This window comes from Aethalodelphis obliquidens, unplaced genomic scaffold (assembly GCF_003676395.1).
Source record: "Aethalodelphis obliquidens isolate GAN/ISIS:26980383/991018 unplaced genomic scaffold, ASM367639v1 scaffold4, whole genome shotgun sequence".
NCBI lineage: Eukaryota > Metazoa > Chordata > Mammalia > Artiodactyla > Delphinidae > Aethalodelphis > Aethalodelphis obliquidens.
This window is the reverse complement of record NW_020837948.1, coordinates 84,013,034-84,025,745: the sequence shown is the minus strand read 5'-3', so window position 1 is coordinate 84,025,745 and position 12,712 is coordinate 84,013,034.

Genomic DNA, 12,712 nt, shown 5'->3' with positions numbered 1-12,712 from the left:
AGAATGCCATCAGATCTATATTTTTAGTTAACAACTCATACCTCTGCAAACTCTAGCAATTATTTTTATTCATTTAGCTTTCTCTTTTCTCAGCCCTCCCTGAGTGTTTGTGGTTCTTTCTGAGCTGTCGATAAATTTTCACAACTTGTCATATGTGGTCTGACCAAAAAACTGCAAAGAGGTGCTAAACTGAATTAAATCTGTGTGAAAAGAGCTTACAAAGTTGGCCACCAAAGGTATTTTATGTATTTAAAATAGCATGTTCAGGTCTTCAGAGTTTGTCAGAGTTTCAACTGGGCTTTTTTTTTTTTCTTTTTTTGCGGACAATGACTAACCATACCTTTGTGCTCATTCTTTGCTTGGTTTCTCTGGTATATGCAACATTTGATAGCCATCTACCCTCTCTTGCATTGCCACCAAATTGTTCCTTCAGCATAAGCAGATGACTGAGTGATTTTAATGAAACATAAGAAACGTCATCATCTAGAAATTAACTATCATGTTGTAGAAGTTGTCAATTTTTTTAATCTGATAATGTTCAACATTATATTTTGCTCTGAAATAAATGTTAATTGCTAAAAGTTGGATTTTTAAGGACAACAAAGTGAATCTGATTTATCAGGAACAAATTTAGGATGAAAAAAGTCCTTATCAGGAAAAGGATAATGGATCATGAGACCCAATAACAACCTGGTAAACTCTGAATGCTATTATAGACCTCTTGTTCTTATGATCTACTAGTTTTGCAACAAAAGAATGTTGGGGGCCTTTTCTAAGTAACAATAATACTAATTACAACTAACCAATCAAGTCCCTTACAAACCATGGGAAGGCCAGAACAAGTCCAGAATAAGCAGGAAGACGATAGGGTGGCCAAGACGGCAAGGAGGAACAGTAGGAGGTAAAACAAAATGACCCCCTGCAGCTGTCTGGGCACATCTCTTGTAGGAGTGTCGCACTGGGTTCTGAGCTAATGGTTTTGGATAGGCCTGCCACGGGTGAAGGCAGGTCTTCAGAAAGAAAACCTGCACTAATAAAGCCACGCTATAGGCAGGAGACACACTGTGGTCAGTGAGCCCTGCACTTGCTATCAGAAGACCTGGGTTCAAGTCTCAGGTTTATAGGTTCTTGTTTGCCTCACCTTGGATACAGTACAACCTGGGTCACAATTTCTCATCTGTGTAGAATGTATCCTCATACGATCATCATGTGAATTAGCTGATCTATGTAGTTAAATTATCAAGTTTCTCTTATATGAAAATTTCTTATTTTTAATAATAAAACAGAAATTACTACTAACACTAGTAGTAACACCTACCAGAACGCAGCTACTGTAATAGCTGTAGTTAAAAGTTAAAAGCAAGAAACAAAGAGGTTGACATAATGTAGAAGCAGTATAATATAGAAGAGGCATATAGTAAAACTGTTAAGAGTTCAGACTTTGAACCCAGCCTACCTGGATTCAAATACTGGCTCTGGGACTGTGGGACTATGGCAAAGTAACTTACACTCTTCGTGCTTCAGTTGCCACGTCTATAAAATGTAGACAATGGTACCAACATCATGGGTTTGTTGTGAGGCTTAGGTGAGTATCTAGGTATTAGTGTTTAGCACAGTGTCAGGCACATAGGAGATATTAAACAAGTGTTTGCTAGTATTATAATGCTGAGCAAAGGCACTACGCCACTTAAATCCTTCCTCATTGGGAACTGAGCTGATCAAAAACTCTAGGATTAGGCTGTGTGACGCCAGACATAGAATTACAGGCACCTTGAGCAGGCCTCTTAAGCAGGTCACTACATAAGCTATCAAAAAGCCACCCTCGTTGACCACAGTTCAGATTTTAATTCGTAAGTGAGAAGAAGACAGGAAAAGTTCACTTTTCCACCATATCACTACTTTTTGGCTGTCCGTTTGCATGTTAAGAAAGCCAGTTAACTTGTTGAGGACACTAGTTGGGCCTTGGTCGTTATCTCTATTGACCAAGTAAGAAAAAGTATGGAGCTTCATTTAATCACCTCCACTACTCTTATTTTCCTTAACTTCACGATTGTTAAGAGGCAAGGTATGTATTTTCCTTTATACAATATATACCAGTTGCATAAGACCCTTGGCTTTTTTTTTTTAATAGATCTTTATTGGAATATAATTGCTTCAAAATACCATGTTAGTTTCTGTTGCACAACAAAGCGAATCAGCCATATGCATACACATGTCCCCATGTCCCCTCCCTCTTCAGCCTCCCTCACATCCTCCCTATCCCTCCCCTGAGGTCATCGCAAAGCACCAAGATGATCTCCTTGTGCTATGCTGTTGCTTCGCACCAGCCAGCTATTTTACCTTCGGTACTGTATATATGTCCATGCTACTCTCACTCTGCCCCAGCTTCGCGCTCCCACCCCATGTCATCAAGTCTATTCTCTATGTCTGCCTCTTTATTCCTGCCCTGCAACTAGATTCATCAGTACCATTTTTTTTTTAAGATTCCATATATATGCATTACCATACAATATTTCTTTTTCTCTCTTTTTTTTTTAAAACATCTTTACTGGAGTATAATTGCTTTACAATGGTGTGTTGGTTTCTGCTTCATAGCAAAGTGAATCAGCTATACATATACATATATCCCCATATCTCCTCCCTCTTGCGTCTCCCTCCCACCCTCCCTATCCCACCCCTCTAAGTGGTCACAAAGCACCGAGCAGATCTCCCTGTGCTATGCAGCTGCTTCCCACTAGCTATCTGTTTTACATCTGGTAGTGTATGTATGTCCATACCACTCTTTCACTTCGTTCCAACTTACCCTTCCCCCTCCCCATGTCCTCAAGTCCATTCTCTACGACTGCATCTTTATTCCTGTCCTGCCCCTAGGTTCTTCAGAATCAATTTTTTTTTTGATTCTATATATATGTGTTAGCATATAGTAGTTGTTTTTCTCTTTCTGACTTACTTCACTCTGTATGGCAGACTCTAGGTCCATCCACCTCACTACAAACAACTCAATTTCATTTCCTTTTATGGCTGAGTAATATTCCATTGTATATATGTGCCACATCTTCTTTATCCATTCCTCTGTTGATGGACACTTAGGTTGCTTCCATGTCCTGGCTATTGTAAATAGTGTTGCAATGAACACTGTGGCACATGACTCTTTTTGATAATGATTTTCTCAGGGTATATGCCCAGTAGTGGGACTGCTGGTTCGTATGGTAGTTCTATTTTTAGCTTTTTAAGGAACTTCCATACTGTTCTCCATAGTGGCTGCATCAATTTACATTCCCACAAACAGTGCAAGAGGGTTTCCTTTTCTCCACACCCTCTCCAGCATTTATTGTTTGTAGATGTTTTGATGATGGCCATTCTGACCAGTGTGAGATGATATGTCATTATAGATTTGATTTGCATTTCTCTAATGATTAATGATGTTGAGCATTCTTTCATGTGTTTGTTGGCAATCTGTATGTCTTCTTTGGAGAAATGTCTATTTAGGTCTTCTGCCCATTTTTGGATTGGGTTGTTTGTTTTTGTAATATTGAGCTGCATGAGTTGCTTGTATGTTTTGGAGATTAATCGTTTGTCAGTTGCTTCATTTGCAAATACTTTCTCCCATTCTGAGGGTTGTCTTTTCGTCTTGTTTATGGTTTCCTTTGCTATGCAAAAGCTTTTAAGTTCCACTAGGGCCCATTTGTTTATTCTTGTTTTTATTTCCATTTCCCTAGGAGGTGGGTCAAAAAGGATCTTGCTGTGATTTATGTCATAGAGTGTTCTGCCTATGTTTTCCTCAGAGTTTGATAGTGTATGGCCTTACATTTAGGTCTTTAATCCATTTTGAGTTTATTTTTGTGTACGGTGTTAGGGAGTGTTCTAATTTCATTCTTTTACATGTAGCTGTCCAGTTTTCGCAGCACCACTTATTGAAGAGGCTATCTTTTCTCTATTGTATATTCTTGCCTCTTTTATCAAAAATAGGGTGACCATAAGTGCATGGGTTTTTCTCTGGGCTTTCTAACCTGTCGCATTGATCTATCTCTGTTTTTGTGCCAGTACCATACTATTGTGGTTACTGTAGCTTTGTAGTATAGTCTGAAGTCAGGGAGCCTGATTCCTCCAGCTCCGTTTTTCTTTCTCAAGATTGCTTTGGCTATTTGGGGTCTTTTGTGTTTCCATACAAATTGTGAAATTTTTTGTTCTAGTTCTGTGGAAAATGCCATTGGTACTTTGAAAGGGATTCCACTGAATCTGTAGATTGCTTTGGGTAGCATAGTCATTTTCAATGTTGATTCTTCCGATCCAAGAACATGGTATATCTCTCCATCTGTCTGTATCATCTTTAAATGCTTTCATCAGTGTCTTATACTTTTCTGCATACAGGTCTCTTGTCTCCTTAGGTAGGTTTACTCCTAGGCATTTTATTCCTTTTGTTGCAGTGGTAAACGGGAGTGTTTCCTTAATTTCTCTTTCAGATTCTTCATTATTAGTATATAGGAATGCAAGAGATTTCTGTGCATTAATTTTGTGTCCTGGTACTCTACCAAATTCATTGATTAGCTCTAGCAGTTTTCTGGTAGCATCTTTAGGATTCTCTATGTATAGTATCATGTCATCTGCAAACAGTGACAGCTTTACTTTTTCTTTTCCAATTTGGATTCCTTTTATTTCTTTTTCATCTCTGATTGCTGTGGCTAAAATTTCCGAAACTGTGTTGAATAACAGTGGTTAGAGTGGGCAACCTTGTCTTGTTCCTGATCTCAGTGGAAATGGTTTCAGTTTTTCACCATTGAGAACAATGTTGGCTGTGGGTTTGTCATGTATGGCCTTTACTATGTTGAGGTAAGTTCCCTCTATGCCTACTTTCTGCAGGGTTTTTATCATAAATGGGTGTTGAATTTTGTCAAAAGCTTTTTTTGCGTCTACTGAGATGATCATATGGTTTTTATTCCCAAAATTGTTAGTGTGGTGTATCACATTGATTGATTTGCATATATTGAAGAATCCTTGCATCCCTGGGATAAATCCCATTGATCATGGTGTATGATCTTTTTAATGTGATGTTGGATTCTGTTTGCTGGTATTTTCTTCAGGATTTTTGCATGTATTTTCATCTGTGATATTGGACTATAATTTTCTTTTTTTGTGATATCTTTTGCTGGTTTTGGTATCAGGGTTATGGTGGCTTCATAGAATGAATTCGGGAATGTTTCTCCCTCTGCAATTCTTTAGAAGAGTTTTAGAAGGATCGGTGTTAGCTCTTCTCTAAATGTTTGATAGAATTCTCCTGTGAACCCATCTGGTCCTGGACTTTTGTTTGTTGGAAGATTTTTAATTAAGGTTTCAATTTCATTACTCGTGATAAGTCTGTTTATATTTTCTAATTCTTCCTGGCTCAGTCTTGGAAAATTGTACCTTTCCAAGAATTTGTCCATTTCTTCGTGATTGTCCATTTTATTGGCATATAGTTGTTTGTAGTAGTCTCTTATAATCCTTTGTATTTCTGCAGTGTCAGTTGTGATTTCTCCTTTTTCATTTCTAATTTTACTGATTTGCGTCCTTTCCCTTTTTTTCTTAATGAGCTTGGCTAAGGGTTTATCAATTTTATCTTCTCAAAGAACCAGCTTTTAGTTTTATTGATCTTTCCTATTGTTTTTTTTTCATTTCTATTTCCTTTACTTCTGCTCTGAGCTTTATGATATCTTTCCTACTGACTTTGGGTTTCCTTTCTCTTTCTCTTTCTTTGGGTTCTTCTTTCTCTAGTTGTTTTAAGTGTAGGGTTAGATTTTTTGTTTGAGACTTTTCTTGTTTCTTGATGTAACACTGAATTGTGATAAACTTCCCTCTTAGAACTGCTTTCGCTGCATCCCATAGGTTTTGGGTCATCATGTTTTCATTGTCATTTGTTTCTATGTTTTTTATATTTCTTCTTTGATTTCTTCAGTGATCTCTTGGTTATTTAATAGTGCACTCTTTATCCTCCATGTATTTGTGGTTTTTACAGTTTTTTTTCCTATAATTGATTTCCAATCTCATAGCGTTGTGGTCAGAAAAGACGCTTGATACGATTTACAATTTCTTAAAATTTTCCAAGGCGTGATTTGTGACCCAAGATGTGATCTATCCTGGAGAATGTTCCATATGCACTTGAGAAGAAAGTGTATTCTGCCGCTTTGAGGTGGAATGTTCTATAAATATCAGTTAGATTTATCTGGTCTACTGTGTCATTTAAAGCTTGTGTTTCCTTATTTATTTTCTGTTTGGATGATCTGTCCATTGGTATAAGTGGGGTGTTAAGAGACTCCTACTATGATTGTGTTACTGTCAATTTCTCCTTTCATGGTTGTTAGCATTTGCCTTATGTATTTGGGTACTCTTATGTTGGGTACATAAACTTTTATAATTGTTATATCTTCACTTTGGATTGATCCTTTGACCATTATGTAGTGTCCCTCCTTATCTCTTGCAACAGTCTTGAAAGCTTATTTTATCTGATATGAGTATTGCTACTCAGGCTTCTTTTGATTTCCATTTGCATGGAATATCTTTTTCCATCCTTTCACTTTCAGTCTGTATGTGTCCCTAGGTCTGAAGTGGGTCTTTTGTAGACAGAACATATATGGATCTTGTTTTTGTATCCATTCAACCAGGCTGTGTCTTTTGGTTGGGGCATTTAATCCATTTACATTCAAGGTTATTATGAATATGTATGCTCCTATTACTATTTTCTTAATTGTTTTGGATTTGTTTTTGTGGATCTTTTTCTTCTCTGATGTTTTCCACTTAGAGAAGTTTCTTTCGCATTTGTTGTAAAGCTGGTTTGGTGGTGCTAAATTCTCTTAGCTTTTACTTGTCTGAAAAGCTTTTGACTTCTCCATCGAATCTGAATGAGATCCTTGCTGGGTAGAGTAATCTTGGTTGTAGGTTTTTCTCTTTCATCACTTTAAGTATATACTGCCACTCCCTTCAGCTTGCAGAGTTTCTGCTGAAAGATCAGCTGTTAACTTTATGGGGATTCCCTTGTATGTTATCCGTTGCTTTTCCCTTGCTGCTTTTAATATTTTTTCTTTGAATTTAATTTTTGTTAGTTTGTTATGTGTCTTGGTGTGTTTTTCCTAGGGTTTAACCTGTACGGGACTCTCTGTGCTTCCTGGACTTGGGTGACCATTTCCTTTCCCATGTTAGGGAAGTTTTCCACTATAATCTCTTCAAATATTTTCTCAGACCCTTTCTTTTTCTCTTCTTCTTCTGGGACCCCTGTAACTCGAATGTTGGTGCATTTAGTGTTGTCCTAGTGGTCTCTGAGATTGTTTTCAATTATTTTCATTCTTTTTTCTTTATTCTGCTCCTCAGCAGTTATTTCCACCATTTCCTCTTCCAGCTCATGCATTGGTTCTTCTGCCTCAGTTTTTCTGTTATTGATTCCTTCTAGTGTATTTTTCATTTCAGTTATTGTGTTGTTCACCTCTGTGTGTTTGTTCTTTAGCTCTTCTAGATCTTTGTTAAACATTTCTTGTATTTTCTCAATTCATGCTTCCATTATATTTCTGAGATTCTGGATCATCTCTACTATCATTACTCTGAATTCTTTTTCAGGGAGATTGCCTATTTCCTCTTCATTTATTTGGTCTTGTAGGTTTTTACCTTGCTTCTTTATCTATGACATATTTTTTTGCCATCTCATTTTCTTTTTTTTTTTTTTATGAGTAGAATTGTGTTCCTGTTTTCCTGGTGGTTTGGCCTGAGGCTTCCAACACTGGAGTTTGTAAGCTATTGGGTAGAGCTGGGTCATGGTGCTGAGATAAGGAGACCTCTGTGAGACCTCACTCCAATGAATATTCCCTGGGGTCTGAGGTTCTCTGTTAGTCTAGTGGTTCAGACTCAGAGCTCCCACCATGGGAGTTTCTGCCCAACCCCAGACTCACGAACCAAGACCCACAAGCTGTGTGGGGTGGCAAAAAAATAAAGAGAATAACAAAGTAAAAGATAAAATTAGACTAGGAAACTAACAGATACGTTTGAAAGAATGTAAAAATAAAAATACAGATGAATCAACAACTGGAAGGTACATCAGAACCACAATAGTAAAAAAAGAGGAGGAGGAAAAGAAAAATAAAAGGGGGTGGGGTGGGGGAAGGCCTTGGCTGTGGAGAGTGGGTCCTAAGCAAGGGCAAGGTTTGGGTGGTGGGTGGGGCCAATGCTCATGACCCACAGGGCTTGAAAAGGACCTGAGGGCTGTGGCGGGTGGGGCTCGGGCTCAAGGAACACAAGGGGCCCAGGCATGCCTCCCACTCCTGGTCTCAGAGGGCAGGGGACCTCACCTGGGAACCCAGCAGGCTTCCTGGGCTCGAGTGGGTGGGGAAAACACCCTCCTCTCCTCTCTCCCTCCTCCTGGATGGCCCCTCCCACCTGCCACGCAAGATCTCCTGGCCTCCCACCTACGCCCCTAGGACCCACGTGGCCTGGATGGGGCTTTGGAGGGCGGGAACCGACTTGGGAGCTCAGCAGGCTCCCCGGTCCAGTGGGCCAGGTGATCACCCTCCGCTCCCTCCTGCTCTTCCCAGAGAGTCCCTCCCACCTGCCTCTCCTGATCTTCCCAGCCTCAGGGGCGCCAATCTTGTATGGCCTCCACTTTTCCTCCCCCCTCAGTCCCCCGACGTCCTACCAGTTCATTCTGGGGTCCCTCCCGTCTCTTTGGGCATCAGAGTCCCCCACCAGAGGCCAGCAGATGCCCTCGTTGTGAGGAGATGTTAACTCCGCATGTTCCCACACTGCCATCTTGACTCCTCCCTCCAGCTTTCTTTTTTTTAAGATCTACTCTCTTAACAACTTTTGAATATGCAGTGCAGTATTATTAAAAATAGACCTTGGTTTTCTTGTTTTGTTTTTACTGATTTCCATTTAGACAATAGATTTCTATAGTCTATTTTATAGTCATTTGTCCTTTATAACATCTAGAATCATGCAAATCACCACAAAATAAACAAGAAAAATTGGACCAATGGATAAATAAGATGGATGGATGAATGGCTTGAAAGATATAAACAGAGATATTTTCTTTCTGCCTTTCTTTTTTTTGGTGATTTTTAGCAAGAAAAGAAAGGCTTAGAAATTGCCTAACTAGAGTTATATCAACCCCCTCAGTTTTTAAAAAAATTATTAATAGTGGAAAATTTAGAAAGAATCAGAAGTAGGATAGCTGATATGCAGATTAATTCATTTGTTAAATATCTGCTTAGAAAAAGTTAGAATTTATCAAAATATAAAATAAACTCATCCTTATTTTGTCCCTTTTAGAACAGGTAAATAATAGTACATAGTGAGTAACAGTAGTAAAAAAAATAGAGAGAGAGATGGAGTCAATAAAATATAAAAGCTTTGTCACATATAACAATTGAAATTACATATGCAGCAGCAGCTTTGCCTTTAAATGTGAGTGTAACTCTAAAATAATAAAATTTTTTTTGTGTGGTTTATAAAGTAGACTTATGGTTGAATGAGAGAAATATAATGTTCAATCCATTTTGAGGAAAATAAAATGTAAGGTACCTTATATAAAAATCTTTCCAGGGGCTTCCCTGGTGGCGCAGTGGTTGAGAGTCCGCCTGCCAATGCAGGGGACACGGGTTCGTGCCCCGGTTCGGGAAGATCCCACATGCCGCGGAGCGGCTGGGCCCGTGAGCCATGGCCGCTGAGCCTGCGCGTCCGGAGCCTGTGTTCCGCAACGGGAGAGGCCACAACAGTGAGAGGCCCGCGTACCAAAAAAAAAAAAAAAAAAAAAAAAAAAAAATCTTTCCAAGGAAGCTGTTCAACATCTAATGATAACAGCCACTAGTGATAGAATATGACATTTTTCATATAATTCACAGGAAAGTAACAAGATCTTCAGTCAGAATTTTCTAATTTCTAACACAACCCAGAAACAATGTATATCAAAAATCACAAGTGAAGACAAAATGGGTTCAGTTTTGGAATATGAATGGTATTGGTCATATGAAATAAATTTCACAAAATAAAATATCCAATAGAACTATTCTTTTTGGTTGGCATTCTTAACAATAAATCTCTAGGTCTCAGTTTCTTTTTAAAAAATAAGCTGGTTACTCATACAAAATAAGACAACATAAAGGAAGGCACACTGTAAAAGAGCTATAAAGCAAAGCACAATGAAAGTTCTAAATGTAAAACACTACACAGCCATTGCACATATTAAATGTTCAATAAATACCTGAGTTAACGATTGAGGCATTGCAGGTAGTGAAGGGTGAGGCACTTGGCCTGAACTGCCACACAAGGACTGTTTTTTTCACTATGACAATGGTTTGGCTGACAATATATTTTTTGTGTGAATGTTTTCAATGTAAACAGTATTATCTATTATGACAATCTATCTTATTCACCATTATTTAGTATTATTTCCAGTATTCAAATTCATTTTCAATAGATATTCATCATAATCAAACCTATTCAATGAAAAAAAGCACAAGCTCCAGTACAGATCCAAGATAAGAGTCTACACCAGTATTGAGAAAGAGACATCATAAAAAACAGTACATAATATGTGAAAGTGATTACACTGAAGATATCAGTAGTCATAGAATGAAGAATTCTGGGCATCTACTTCATTCATCTTTCTACCACCTACAGCAGATACTGTGAGAGATAGGTATTGCAGAATAACTGTCTCAAAAACCTTTTAACCCTTTTAGATGTACCTTCCTATCATGCAAAAATGGGAAACTAAAATGACACTTCTCAGACTCCCCTGCAGCTAAATTTCCAAATGCAATTTAGACCCACATGTAATTTAGACTTGGATAGCAGAATGAGATAGAGACCACTCTTCCACTGCTTCAAGTATTTTGGCTGGCAAGCCTGGTGGTAGAGGTATTTGGATTTCTACTACAACAGTAACAGAAGTTGTAGTGATTGATTGGTCCCTCGTTTCATAGCTGTTAAGAAAGTGAATCCACTCTGTTGGCATGGATGACAGAGGGTGTGATTTTAGAACCAACAGTTGTGGTGGTGGCTTTCTGATCCTTGGACTGCTTCTGAGGCTGTGTGTACTGGCGACAACAGTTAGGCTGATTCCCAACCTGAAGGAGAAGTCCCCCACGTGCCGGTCATGGCACAGGATGCAACCCCCTTGACAAGCCAGCTCTATGCTCTTTGTCACAGACTCATTCCTGGAAGCTTGGCCCAAAGCCTGTATTCCAGCTCTTCTAATAAAATGGAAAGCATCCAGTTTCCTGTGTTAAATCTTGTTCTGTTTAAACTAACTCAGATGGTTTCTGGTTTTTGCAACTGAAACTTGACTAATACATCAGTCATGGTCCATGTATATGCAGACAGAATTGCTGTGACTTTATGAAGAATTACAGGCACATTGCCTGAACATACCAAACTTATATTTGTGGTTTGGTGGAAATGCGTTCTCTGCCGAGCCTGATCTACCTTCCTCAAGCCGATTTTGCACTTCCTGGTCTCTCCTCCCACAACACACACGTTCCTACCTTCACTATCATAATTATTATAATGTATTCTGTTTCCGTCTGCATGTCTGCTTCCCAAATAGACTTTTAAAAGGCATGGCGTCTTTAAATCTCTATATTCCCTATGGCTGGCTTATTTAGAGTACGTCCTCAATAGCACTGGTGGAAAAAAGAGAGGAAAAGAAGGATCGTAAATCAAAAAACTGGATTGAATTCATTATTTTAAAAATCCTCTCAGGATGAAAGCAACCTAAGTGATCATCAACTGATGAATGGATAAAGATGTGTGTGTGTGTGTATATATATATATATAAATACATATATACAGACACACATTCACATATATATATATAATGGCCTATTAGCCATAAAAAGAATGAAATCTTGCCATTTGTGACAACATGGATGGATATAGAGGGTATTAAGCTAAGTGAAATAAGTCAGACTGAGAAAGACAAATGCATATGATTTTACTTATATGTGAAATCTAAAAAGGAAAACAAACGAACAAGCAAAACAAAACAGAAACAGACTCATAGTTACAGAGAACAAACCAGTGGTCATCCATGGGGAGGGAAGTGGGGGGATAAGTGAAATAGGTGAGGGACATTAAGAGGTATAAACTTCCAGCTATAAAATAAATAAGTCACAAAGATGTAACGTACAGCATAGGGAATATAGTCAACGATACTGCAATAACTCTGTATGGTGACAGATGGCAACTAGACTTATGGTGATCATTTTGTAATGTATAAAAATATAGAATCACTATGTTGTACACCTGAAACTAATAGAATACTGTATGTCAATTATAATTTAATAAAAAAGTAAAAATAAATAAAAAATTATCTCAGGGACAACCAGAAACTAACAAATCATAACCATCACATTTTAGTCTATCCACTGTCCAAAAAACTGTGGCAAAGTTTCACCTTTTATTTTTTCTTCAATTTGTTTTCATAGACAAGGAAGCCCAAAGAGACCTCTCTCTGGACTACTGGAAAACAGAATTCCAGTATTTCTTTTTTTAAAAAAAAAAAATTTATTTATTTATTTTTGGCTGCATTGGGTCTTCGTTGCTGTGCATGGGCTTTCTCTAGTTGAGGCAAGCGGGGGCTACTCTTCGTTGTGGTGCTCAGGCTTCTCATTGCAGTGGCTTCTCTTGTTGTGGAGCATGGGCTCTAGGCATGCAGGCTTCAGTAGTTGTGGCACGTGGGCTCAGTAGTTGTGGC